We start from the raw sequence: 11,401 nt of genomic DNA, 5'->3' as shown, positions 1-11,401 counted from the left end.
CCTGCCTTTTTGTGGTCCTCACAGCCCCTTTCTCACTCTACTTTCTGCAGCAGCTCACACCCCCCTATTTGAAGCTGCCACCTCATTTCCTGCCTTGCTTTGTGCCCACTGCTCGCCTGGGTGTCCCAGCTGTTGCTTGGCTCCAATTAAAGTGTTTCCTGATATATATGTCCCTGCTCCCCCATTATGGGACCTACAAGAGCAAGGGAGAGAGCTAGCAGAGGTTCTGCTCTGTATCTCCTTGCATTGGCAGCCTGGGTCAGATGCAGGTGGGTTTATTAGCAGATAACGTGTATTTCATCATCACATCTCATGTTAGTGGTTCAGATTTTGCAATAGCTTCTTGTTGTTAATTACAGTGATCCTAGAGCTATAGGTAAGAACAGGTAAGAACATTCCCCTGCTCAGCGCTTTTGTGCCAGTGCCCCCTTCCCCACCAGAAGCTGTGTGTTCTTGTGCCTTAGGGTGGGCTACAGCCGCCCTCGGCCGCCTCTGCCAGCCCCTCACTGCCCCTCCAGCACCCCCTGATCCCGCGGCCGGGGCTGGCGGGAGCTGCAGGGAGCGGAGGAGGCGCTGGATGGCGACACAGGCTGCGCCACGGCACTGAAAGCAAAGCCCAGCAGCCGCCCTCCTGCCCCTCTGCTGGGGCGGGTGGCAAGGATGGGCAGCCCAGCTGCCTCGGAAGCAGCCAGGTACAAACTGTTTCAGAATTCCCCGGCGCTCTCAGCTCGGTGCAGCTCTCTACCGGCTCTGGGGGTTATCACAGTCGGGGGGACAGGGAGCCCTGTGGTTTGGTGGGGTTTGCAGCCCTGGCACACGCACGGGTTACACAGCTACATGTATTTCTGGCACTGACTCCCCATCTTCTTCCTCATGGCCCTGAGGTGCCTTCTGACTGTGTGTGTGCTTGGGCAACCTGGACCCCCGAGGGGCTGGAGCAGCTGGGACCCCTGGGCTGCCCCAGTGTGGCTGGGAGCTGTGGTGGGCAGGGGCTGACTGCGAGCAGCTGTGCCAACCCGAGGGCCAGCACCCTGCCAGTCCCTCTGCAGCAGCCCTGGATCCTCTCTGCTCCAGATGCTTTTCTCCTTGTGGCATCTCTGCCCTGCTGCTGGTCATGCTGGGGGGTCTTAAATGTTATGAGTGCAATATCCTTTGTGTTGTTATGGTTGAAAATCACCGGATTTTCTGGGGAATGTTTCTCCCCTCTGTAGGGCTGCCAGTCTGCCCTGGACTGCTGAGTCACCAGGATGCTTTCCTTGGAAAGAAGGAAACAGCAGTTTTCAAAATGACTTCTGTGTGAGGCTGATCCTGTTTTGTATCCCTTGTTTTCATTATGCAAAACGCTGTATAGAAGAATAGTCTGACATAAACACATGCTGCAAGAATGCTCCTTGAAACAATGCAATGCTAATAACTGTTTTCCAAGAACGAGGGCTACATTTCCTCCCATTCATCCCACCTGCCGGTTCAATGTGAAATTTCCTCCTTGTCTGTAAATGTGATGTCCCCCTTCACAAGGCTGCCTGGCACAAGGCCTGGGGATGTGGCCAGCTACAGACTGAGTCACACTGTGAGCTTGGGGATGCAAATGCCAGTAAATGGCCACTTTGGATGTCAGTAGCTCTGCCCTTTGCCCTTCCCACCCCTCAGGGTTTGACCATGCAGAATAGAGGGGATGTAAGTTTACAACATTTTTTCTGTTCCTGGACAAAGCTATATGAAAATGGTAATGAAAATTATTCCTTTTAATTTCTAGAGGGGGACTGGAGGAACAATTTTCCAAAGCCCTTTTTAAATGCAAAGCTTAATTTCAAAAGAGTGGAGATTTTCATTCTTTTCAAAAAGCAATTTTGCTTTGAGAAGAGCAGCCCTTTTGCTGGTTCCACCTGTCTCTGTGCAGGGCAGGAGCTGAGCTCACCAGGGCAGCAGCCACATGTGCCCAAGGAGGACGCGGTGGCTGTGCATGGGGAGCACTGGCATCAGGACCAATAATCCCCTGCCAGCCTGCTGCCATTATAAACACTGATTAAAAGCTAGAAACACAGGACTTAGGGTTAAATTATATTATTTTGCTCCATTTCTTGTGCAACTGCTTAGCATTAAAAAAGCTTTTCTAAGTTTCATCGTTCAGCTGTGTTGCTGAGCCCCAGAGGAGGTAGGATGAAGCCAGGGATATTTCTTTGTGAAAGAATGACATGTTGGTGGCATTTAAGCCAGAACAGAAGTAAATTAAACATCTAGATCATAAAAGTACTAGAGGATGTTTTAAAATAGGCTCTTTCCAGCAGTGCATTAGTTGACTGCACAGCTTTACTGTGTAATGAGCAATATATTAATTTATAATTAGTGTAATACAGTGAAGCTCAGCAAATAGCTCTGTGCACTCTGGATAATTCATCAGCAGAAGAAACAGCTCTTAATGGTTTCCAAGGTTTGCCTGTCCCCCGTAATTGGGAAGTTCAGAATTTATTGTTATTTCTTCTAAGGGATAATTTGATTGCAGCCACACATCTTTATTCCGTGTCTGTTCCTGCTCGAGTGCAGAAAAGCCTTCGGAGCGTTGCAGCTCAGGGTATGTGACCTCTCTGCAGGTTGTTGTCGGCAGCTTCCGCAGAGCAGATGACCCGGTGTTGGTGCAGATTTCCCGCAGGCTTTGCCCTCACCCCTCCTGCTGTGAGGGGAGGGGGAGGTTGGCAGATGGACCTCCTTGGGTCACTTGGTTTTGCTCCTCCGTGGCTGCCAGAACTGCTGTACCCCTTCATGTCACCCAAGGGATCTTCATACTAAATTCTGCTCTCAAAGATTTCATGAGCCTCTTGTTCTCATACAACATCACCTGACAGTAGAAATACAGAAGGGCAATAATAAATGTGCAGTAATAAGGCTTCTTGGAATTTATGGAGCCTTTGGGATTTTATTTTTCAGTTTGGAAGCTCAGACCCATATCTCAGAGGATGCAAGGACCCTGAGCGGGACTTGCCCCTGCGTGCTGCGTGCCCAGGCTCCCTGGAGATCCTCCCTCCTGTACCACCCGGCTATCAGGCTGGGAATCCGCACTGAAATTCCCTGTTGTCAGCAAAGTCTTCTGAAAAGAGTTGGGCACTCTGTGCTGAGACAGCCTGGAGGCACTCACAGGAGGTGGGTAAATAGCCCGGAGTCTCAGTTCAGTGCCCCACTGAAAACAGTGGGACGAATCTTCCTGAGGAATACTGTGTCAGGGGTTCTGCTTTTTCCAGCTTTAATAAAATAATCTGAATGCCTCTGCCTATTAGCAGCTGCAGATAAGTTGATTGCACTGAGGATTTAAAGTCTCCTGGTGTGCCCGTGTGCCTTGGCACAACCACCGAACCCACGGCCTTGTCGTAAACCCTGAGTTTTCTTCCTGAAAAAAAGTGGGTTGGTCATCTGGAGAGTGCAGAAGGGTTCCAGGTATGTCCACAGCCATCCAGTCTGAGGGGAAATGATTTCTTACAAGGTAGCAGGAGTGATCATCACTAAGATTTTCTAGTGTGGTTCCTTTCCCTGCCAAACCTGTTTTGTTACAGATATTAAGAACTCTCCCCCTCCCAGTAAAATAATGGGCTCCTTGGAGAGTCACAGGCAGGAAGAGAGCAAGGCTGGAGACTGCTGCTGGACAGTCGAATAAGAAGTCAGGAAGGAGGAGGAATTACTGTGGTCACTTCCAGCAGAATTTAAATGAAATCAGTTTTACTGAAGCCTTAATTCTCCCGCTGCATCGGAATGCTGTGACCTGGAAAGCAGCAAGTTTGTATTTCTGTACCATTGCATCAATAAGGAGCTTGATTTCTGTAGGCTTCCTGATTGAATAATCTGGCCTAATTTAATTGGAATTTGGCTGGTGTGAAAGGTAGTTTTGATTGCATTTCCTCTTGATCATATCTGTTAAAACTTTGTGATCTGAAAAGTAACATGTTTGTATTTACTTATCAGAGCAATAGAGACCTGAATTGGCAGACTCTCTATCGAATTAGCTGATGAATATAAACAGCAGGTTTAATTTAGTTTCATATTGATTTTTGCCATTGTTATTAAAACCCTCTGATCTGAAGAATGAGATGCTTGTGTTTCCTTAATATCTTATTACTGGTGTTTCAGTTAATCTTGTAGAGCTTTTCCCTTTTCTTTTGAGCAACCAAATCTAATTAATTGGAATTTTACATAAGGCAGTTTTGACTCTCAAAAGGGGCAATAAGAACTTAGTTCCCACAGATAAAATAGCAAAGAAACCTATCCTTATCATGGGCCTCCTAAAACCAGGAGTACTTTCCCCTGGCTCCCTGTATGCATTTTGGGGTGACTCTGTCCCCAGGGAGAGGAGAAGGAGAGGAATCCTCCAGGAGCTGGTGGGTCACCTTGGGGCATCACCATTGTTGAGCCTGGTTCCGGGATGGCTGTGCCAGGAGGGACCCCGTGCTCAGGGGAGGGCACTGCCTCTGCCCCCCATGATGCTGGCTTTCTCTGGCAGTGCCCTGCTTTCACCAGCACTAACTGGTTTTACTCATCAGAGCTAGAGATGTTATAAATCAAACTGGGATTAAAGAGGGACAAGTTGGAGCTTCTGCTGTGGATGCACAAAGTGGAGAGACACCTTCCCCAGTGCAGGAACCTATCTGTGCCCTGCATCCTTTCCCAGGAAAAATATGGAAGCAGCTGATGCAAGGTGCTGCGGAGGCACTGAGAGGCTGTGGTTTGCTCTAAGGGGCTGCAGAAACCCACTCGGATCAGAGGAAGGAAAACAGGTCAGATGATGAGGCTTGTCAGAGGCACAGAACACTGGAGGAGCTGGAGCCAGGGCTCTGGGAAGCAGGACAGGCTGGTACCTGGTGCGCACCAAAGCCATGGGTGAGGACGCTGGGTGACAGCAAGGAGCCCGCTTGGTGGTGGCCTGAGATGTCCCTGGGCATGCGGAGAGTGAGCTGCTGCTCTGGCCACGCTCGGGGGCTATGGGGCTTGTACAAACCCAGGGCCAGTGAATAGCTTGAATGGGGACCTTGGTGGGGCTTTCAGCAGAGCCCTTTCCAAGGGGTGGTGCCTGGGTGGAGAGGAGATGCACGAAGGCTTCTGTGATCTCAAGGAAAGAAAATGGCCAGGAGATTTGCAAACTGCCCACAGGTGGTTTATCTGAACAGCAGCTGCCATTGATCTGTGACTCAGATTGGTCTTGGAAATCACTCGGTGATCCAGCTGAGCAGAGGCTGGAAAGGTCCAGGAGTAACTGTGAGCCGTCTTCAGAAAACAAAGGCTTTTATGGACACGCAAACAGTTTTGAGTAAAGCACAGCAAACGAGTTCTATGCAATTCCCACCTCCTGTCTCAGCTGTCCTGAGGCTGCGGGACTAACTCCTGCCAGCAATTGTGAAAACTCAACCCCTGCTTTTGCTGTCTGTTGGCGTTCCACAGCCTGTTGCCACCAGCTGTCACAGCAGCGTGGCAGAGCCGTGTCCCGGGAGGGTTTGTGGGGCCAGTCCAGAGCTGCTCCGGGACACGACCAGCCCAGGCTGCCGTCTGGGTCCCCTGTGCCAGGCCGCGGAGTCTCCCGCCGGGCTGGGCCCAGGCTGGTGCCAATATTTTGGCAGTTCTTGGCTCCAGGAAAGGTACTGGTTCTAGTGGGTTGATGCTGAAGCCAGGCTCCCGCTTTGAGAAGGCGAGTGTCGTGGGAGCGAGGCCGGCAGTCAGTCTGTCCGTCCGTCCGTCCTTGCACCGTACGGCCCCGCTCGCTGCTGGGGCCATCACTCCTTTTTTGGGGGGGAAATTAGTTTGCGGGTAAATTATCTGCCTGACCAGCCCTCCCTACCGGCTACAGCAGGGAGCGCCGAGGCTAACGGGCGGGGCAGCGTTCTTCCGGGGGGACGGGCACGGGGGTGGGCCGGTGCGGAGCCGGGGGCGAGCCCGGGATCGCCGGTGCCGGTTCCGGGGCGGCGGCAGGCGGCGCTGCGCCCCTTCGCGCCGGCGCGGGCACCGGGGCCGCTCGGCTCCGCGCCCGCCGCCCCCGCCCAGCCCCGCACCGAGCCGAGCGCTGCCGGTGCCGCCGCCGCCCGGCGATGCCAGCGGCCCCCGGCCGCAGCGGCCCGCGGGCGCGGCGCTGACCCGGCGGAGCGGGCGGACGGCGGCCATGGGCAGCGGCGGCCCCGGCCCGCACGGACGGCACCGGCAGGTACGTGCGGCCCGGACGGAAAGTTTGGGGCGGGCGGGGTGGGACGGGACCCCCCCGGGGCCGAGCGCAGCGCAGCGGCAGCGCCGTCGGAGTCCCGCGTCCCTGCCCGGTCCCCGGGGCGGTGCGAGGGGACGCCGCTCCCGTCCCGCTGCGGGCTGAGCCTTGCCGGGGGCAGGGCCGTTACCGGCTGGGGAGCCGGGGTGTGGGGAGCCGCCGTGCTCGGCGGGCAGCGGCGGCATCGAGGCCACCGGTCCAGGGCTCCGCAGCGAGGTGCGCTCCTGGCCCGGCCCGGCCGCCGCTCGTCGCTGCTCGGGTGCAGCGTGTCCCGGTCCCGTATCGCCCCCCGGGGCGCTGCGAGGCTCCCCGAGACGGTGGCCCGGTGGGGGGCTCCGGCGGGTCTTCGCAGTAAGTTTCTCCGTGCTGGCTCCTGCCGTGTGCTCGGTTCCAGGGGACTCCAAAAGAAGCGGTCACCTCCGGCCCCCCCGCCCTGCACACGGCGGGCAGCGCCCGCGGGAGCGGGGCCTGGGTCTGGGCACTGGGTCTGGCAGGGTCCGGCTGCGGGGGTGGGCTCTGGTCGGGGGTCCCCTTTACCACGGTGAATCGGTTCTGCCAGCCCCGTGAAGCCGCTCGCGGTTTCGGGAGGCAGAGCGCTGCTGGGGACCTCCGAGGTTACGGCAGCCGAAAACGCGTCTTCGACCTGGCAGGGGGAACCAGGACCGACCGTGCCCGGCTCTGGTGCCCGCTGTCCCTGCACCAGGGCTTCGGGCAGAACAAGGTGATGTGGGCTTCAGTCTTCCTCTGCTTCGTTCCTCTCTGCTGTAGCCCCACACTGGAGTGGGCTGGCATTGGGTCCCTGCCAGGCTGGAGCGGGGCCTGGCGCTGGCTCGGGGGGCGCGGGATGGGGAGAAGCTTGCATGGGCCAGGTGTCCCCCCACCTGCGAGGGAAGGCTCAGTGGTCCGGAGGAGAGCATGGGTTGTACCAGTCCCGTTCTGGAGAGAGGCAGGAGCGGGTCCGTGCCGTGGTGTTGGGCAGGGAGCGGGAGTCCCCTCCTCCTGCCACCCCTTTTGATGCCGTAGGAGGTTTGGGGGGCTGCACAGGTGCCTTTGCTGTGGGAGAGCTCCTCTGTGCTGGGACACCCACACCCCAGCAATGATGTATCTCCTGGGGAAACAATTTGAGCTGTCAAGTCCTCTGCTTTCCTCCGCTGACAAGACTGACTGAGCTGCTGTTGACCTTGGGTTTCAACACCCCTGACGAGCGGCCACACTCAGCCAAAGAGAGGTTCCTGGCATCAGATGAGTCTGAAGTTCGAGCTGTCAGCAGAGCTGACCTTCAAAATGCCAGTGGCAGCGGGGCAGTGGGATTCACCAAGTGAGGGAGCAGGAACAGGCCCGTGCTTGGGTAGAATTAGAGTTAAAAACTCTCCCGCTCACCTTGGCTGGGAAGGAAATGCTGCAGACGCTGGAGGAATGAGCAAGGAGCTGGAAATAAATCCACAGAGAGGAGAGGAGGAGAGAGCATGCTTGGGGGAAGGAGTCCTCTGCGTTTCTGTTTGCTCCCCTGCCACCTCTTTGCCAGGTTGGAGGGCACGTGCCTCATGCTGCCCTCACTAGCACATCCGTGGGGCTGGACTGCTGAAAGAGTGCCCCAAGTAAGAGCCAAAATGAAGTGTGCAAAAGGACTCGGCCCAACCTGGAGCTCTGGGGCTGGGGCCAGGCTCCCCTGCCATGGGGTTTTCCTTTGGGGAGGAGCAGCACAGCGTTCGGAACAGTACGGAGCATGGGAGGGTGCAGGAGTTGCTGCGTGAGGGTGCTGTCAGTGCAGCTCTGAGCAGGATGCCAGCCTCCGGGCACTGCCCCCGGCTCTGCGGCCACGGTAGTTCTGACTTCCCAGCTTTGCCTGTAATTGAGCATCCTCAGTGCTGCGGAGGGAGCTAGGATTTACCAGTGCAGGCCAGCAGACTGGCTGAACTTGAAGCCAGGGATGTGGAGGTTCCTGCTGTTGTCAGTCTGTGCTCAGAGGATGGCACGTCTTGCTGACCAGCCTCCCCAGGGACCTCCAGCCTGTTCCCAGGATGGGCAGCAGCAGAATGTCTGGGAGGTCCTGGGCCCAAACCTTGCAGCCTGTGCACATCTGAGTGTTTCCTTGTCTGCCCGGGGAGGATCCAGCACTTAGCTGGTTTCCCAGCCTTGGGGGAGAAAGGGGATGCCCTCTGCCCAGCCCGCCGTGCTGGTTTTGCCCTCTCTTTGGCTGCTGGAGGCAGATCCTGTGCTGTGCCTTCGCAGGGGACGGTGGGAGTGTCTCCTTGCTCGTCAAGATCTTTCGAGGAGGTGTCAGCTTCTCGGGAGACTCGGCAGCCTCCCCGTGCTGCTGCTGTTGCCTGTTGCGCAGCCCATGAAGCAGTGCTGGGGGGTGATGGAAGGACAACTTCCTTGTGGGCACAGAGCCAGCGGGTGGTCTGGGGGTGCAGCCCTCCCTCTTGTATGGGGGGCTTGGCTCGGCCACTGCTGTCACGAGGTTTGCCAGGTAGCCGTGTGGCACGGCGAGGATGCACAGGATGGACACGGGACTGGGTGTGCCGCCTGTCCCGCAGTCCTTCACAGTGGGACGTTTGCTAAGATGGTCTGGCTTTCTGCTTCGGGGAAGTACTAAAGTAAAATCACCCCCTCCAACGGGCAGCATAACCTCCCAGCAGCCTGGGGAGGTTTCTGTGCCCTGCTGGGCTCTGGCCAGGTTTCCTCCCTGCTCTGCTGCCCGGCGCTGCGGACCCCTGGATCATGCTCCCTTGTGCCAAAGCCTGGCACCTCTTCCAGCACCGAACAAAGACGCCTGAGTCCAAAGAAGTGCTGAAACAGCAGGAGTATGAAAATAGATTTTGAGAAACTGGCAGAGCTGTAGGGCCAGATGTGCGCAAAGGCTGACAGTGCTGGAGCTGCGGCGGGGAGAGCTCGTGTTGCTCAGCAAAGCCGCCAGCGTGGCGGCCTCCCCCACCTCGCTCCACTTCTTTGTCGAGTGGAATTCTGCTAACTATCATTATCCAGCTCCCAGGGACCTTTGCAAACAACGCTGCAGACTGGCAGGACTCGGAGTGTAATTTGGCATGACAGAGAGTCCCTCATTAGCACCGTGGGGTGCTGGGCTGCGTTCCAGCCGGGCTGCGATGGAGCAGCCCGGGCTGGAGCGTGGTGATTCTACCTGTGGCTACGTGAAGAAGGAGGAAAAAGTCTCCAGATCCTGTGATGGGCAGAGCATGGAGCTGCTCCTGGCGCCCGTGTGTCTGTGTGCTGGGGGAGCCCCACGAGGCTGCGGTGTGGTTGGCAGCATGTGCCCATGGGGAGGGACATGGGCCCGTGCAGAGCAACGGTCATCGCTGCCATGCTGGCTACGGCTGAGATTTATCTTCAGAGAGATTTGGGCACTTTGCAGTTACTTCAGGTCCCAGCTCAGACCCAGAGGTGGAAAGCAGCTGACAAAAATATTAATGAAAAATTCCACAAAATTCCAAACAGAACGTAACAGAAGAGAGAATACTGATATTTTCAATCAAAATTAAGTGCTTTGACATGCCAGAACACCGCTCTTCATTTCAAAATGACATTAGAGGCTGAAAAATTTCACGTCAAACCAAACACTTGTAGTTGGAATCTCACGATGATGGAGGTTGATAACTGTCAAAACAGCAATTTCTGCGAAGCTGTGTTCTCTCACGGGAGTTTGTGCGTGAGTGGGAGCCCCGAGTGCCTGTGCCGGCGCGGCTCCGCCGAGGAGCATCGCTCCGATGGCCGCTGCCGGCGATGGCGCCTCTCGGCCTCGTGCTCCTCCGGATCCCGCGCGCTCCTCCCGGCCGCCGGCGCGGCTCCCGCCGCTCGGCACGGTGCCTTCCCTTTTGAGCGTGGCGTGGACGGCGCGGGCTGCATTATTGATAACTCTGTGACTTATTTATGCCTCCTTGGCTATGCCAATCCGCTCGACCTTGCTGGGCTAAATATAGTTTGCACTGGAAGCGCATCCCTGTCCTGTGTGGGGTGGAGGCGGCTGGCGGCACATCTGCTTTGGTCCAGCTGAGAGATTCAGGGATGTCTCCTGGTTACTTTTTCATTGAGGATGTGTTTTAAGGCGGCATCAATATTTACGTGCTGGGCTGTGACGTCTCCGGGCTGTTGGGTGAAAATCCAACCCGAGGAAGCCGAGCAGATCCCGCCGACAGCCCTGCTGGAGGTTGCCTAAATGTGGCCTTACATGGGAGAGTCAGTGAGGTCTTGTCGCATCAGCTCCTGCCCACTTCATGGAGCGGTGGTTTCCTTGCACGTGCCGCCGTCTCGGGTTCGTTCTGGTGGTGCAGGGGCTCGGGGGGCTCGGGGCTGCCTCGGCCCGGGGCAGTGGTGTGGGTCTGCACAGCCCCCCGGCTGTAGCCTGAGTGAGGGCTGTGCTGGGGCAGGATCAGTCCCATGTCACCTGGCGGGCAGGGATGGAGCCAGGACAGACAGCGGGATGCCTGCGTCTCCGTGCCCTCCCCAGCCACGCTTCAGTCTGCTCCTGGCCAAGCCGACTATCCTACAGTGTTAACAAGAAGTATTTTCTTACCTCTAAATTATTTTCTAGCATAAAATATGTGGTTTTTGTCAACATACCTTTCTCTCTTTTCTGGGCAAACGTCAATGTTTTTGGTGACATTTTCTGACTTTTTAAATTTTATTTCTTTTCCCCCCCAGATGGGAGAATTAAAATGGAAAATATCGTTTTAAATCAGCATTTTGGAGTGAAACATTTTCATTTTGAAATGTCAGTTTAAAACAGAACAATTCATTTTGAAATGCTTCAAAACAAGAAATGCCCTTTTACCACCTCAAATCACTTTGTTTTGATTAAAAATGTCAGCGTTTTCTGCTCTGGCACTTCGTTGTATGAGTCTGTTTCACTGTCTCAGCCTGGTCCAGAGCAGATAGAAATTTAGAAGATGGTTGAAAACTAAAGATTTCTTCTCGCAGCAGCCTGGGTTTGTCCGGTGCCCACTGGCATCCCGCGCTGGCCCCGGTGGGCATGGGCAGCAGGGGCCAGTGTAGCAAAGCTCACCAGGGAGGGGACCACGGGCACGAGTCTCGCCCGGGGCAGGGGCAGCCCAGGCACCCACCAGTGGGTGCTGGCAGCGCTCTGAGCCTTGGCATCGTCTTCACGGGCTCTTGTTAATAAATCATGATCCGGCACTGGAGTTTTACGGGGAGCAC

Source organism: Tauraco erythrolophus, chromosome 27 (assembly GCF_009769465.1).
Source record: "Tauraco erythrolophus isolate bTauEry1 chromosome 27, bTauEry1.pri, whole genome shotgun sequence".
In the NCBI taxonomy this organism is placed as follows: Eukaryota; Metazoa; Chordata; class Aves; order Musophagiformes; family Musophagidae; genus Tauraco; species Tauraco erythrolophus.
Note: the sequence above shows the minus strand (reverse complement) of the source record.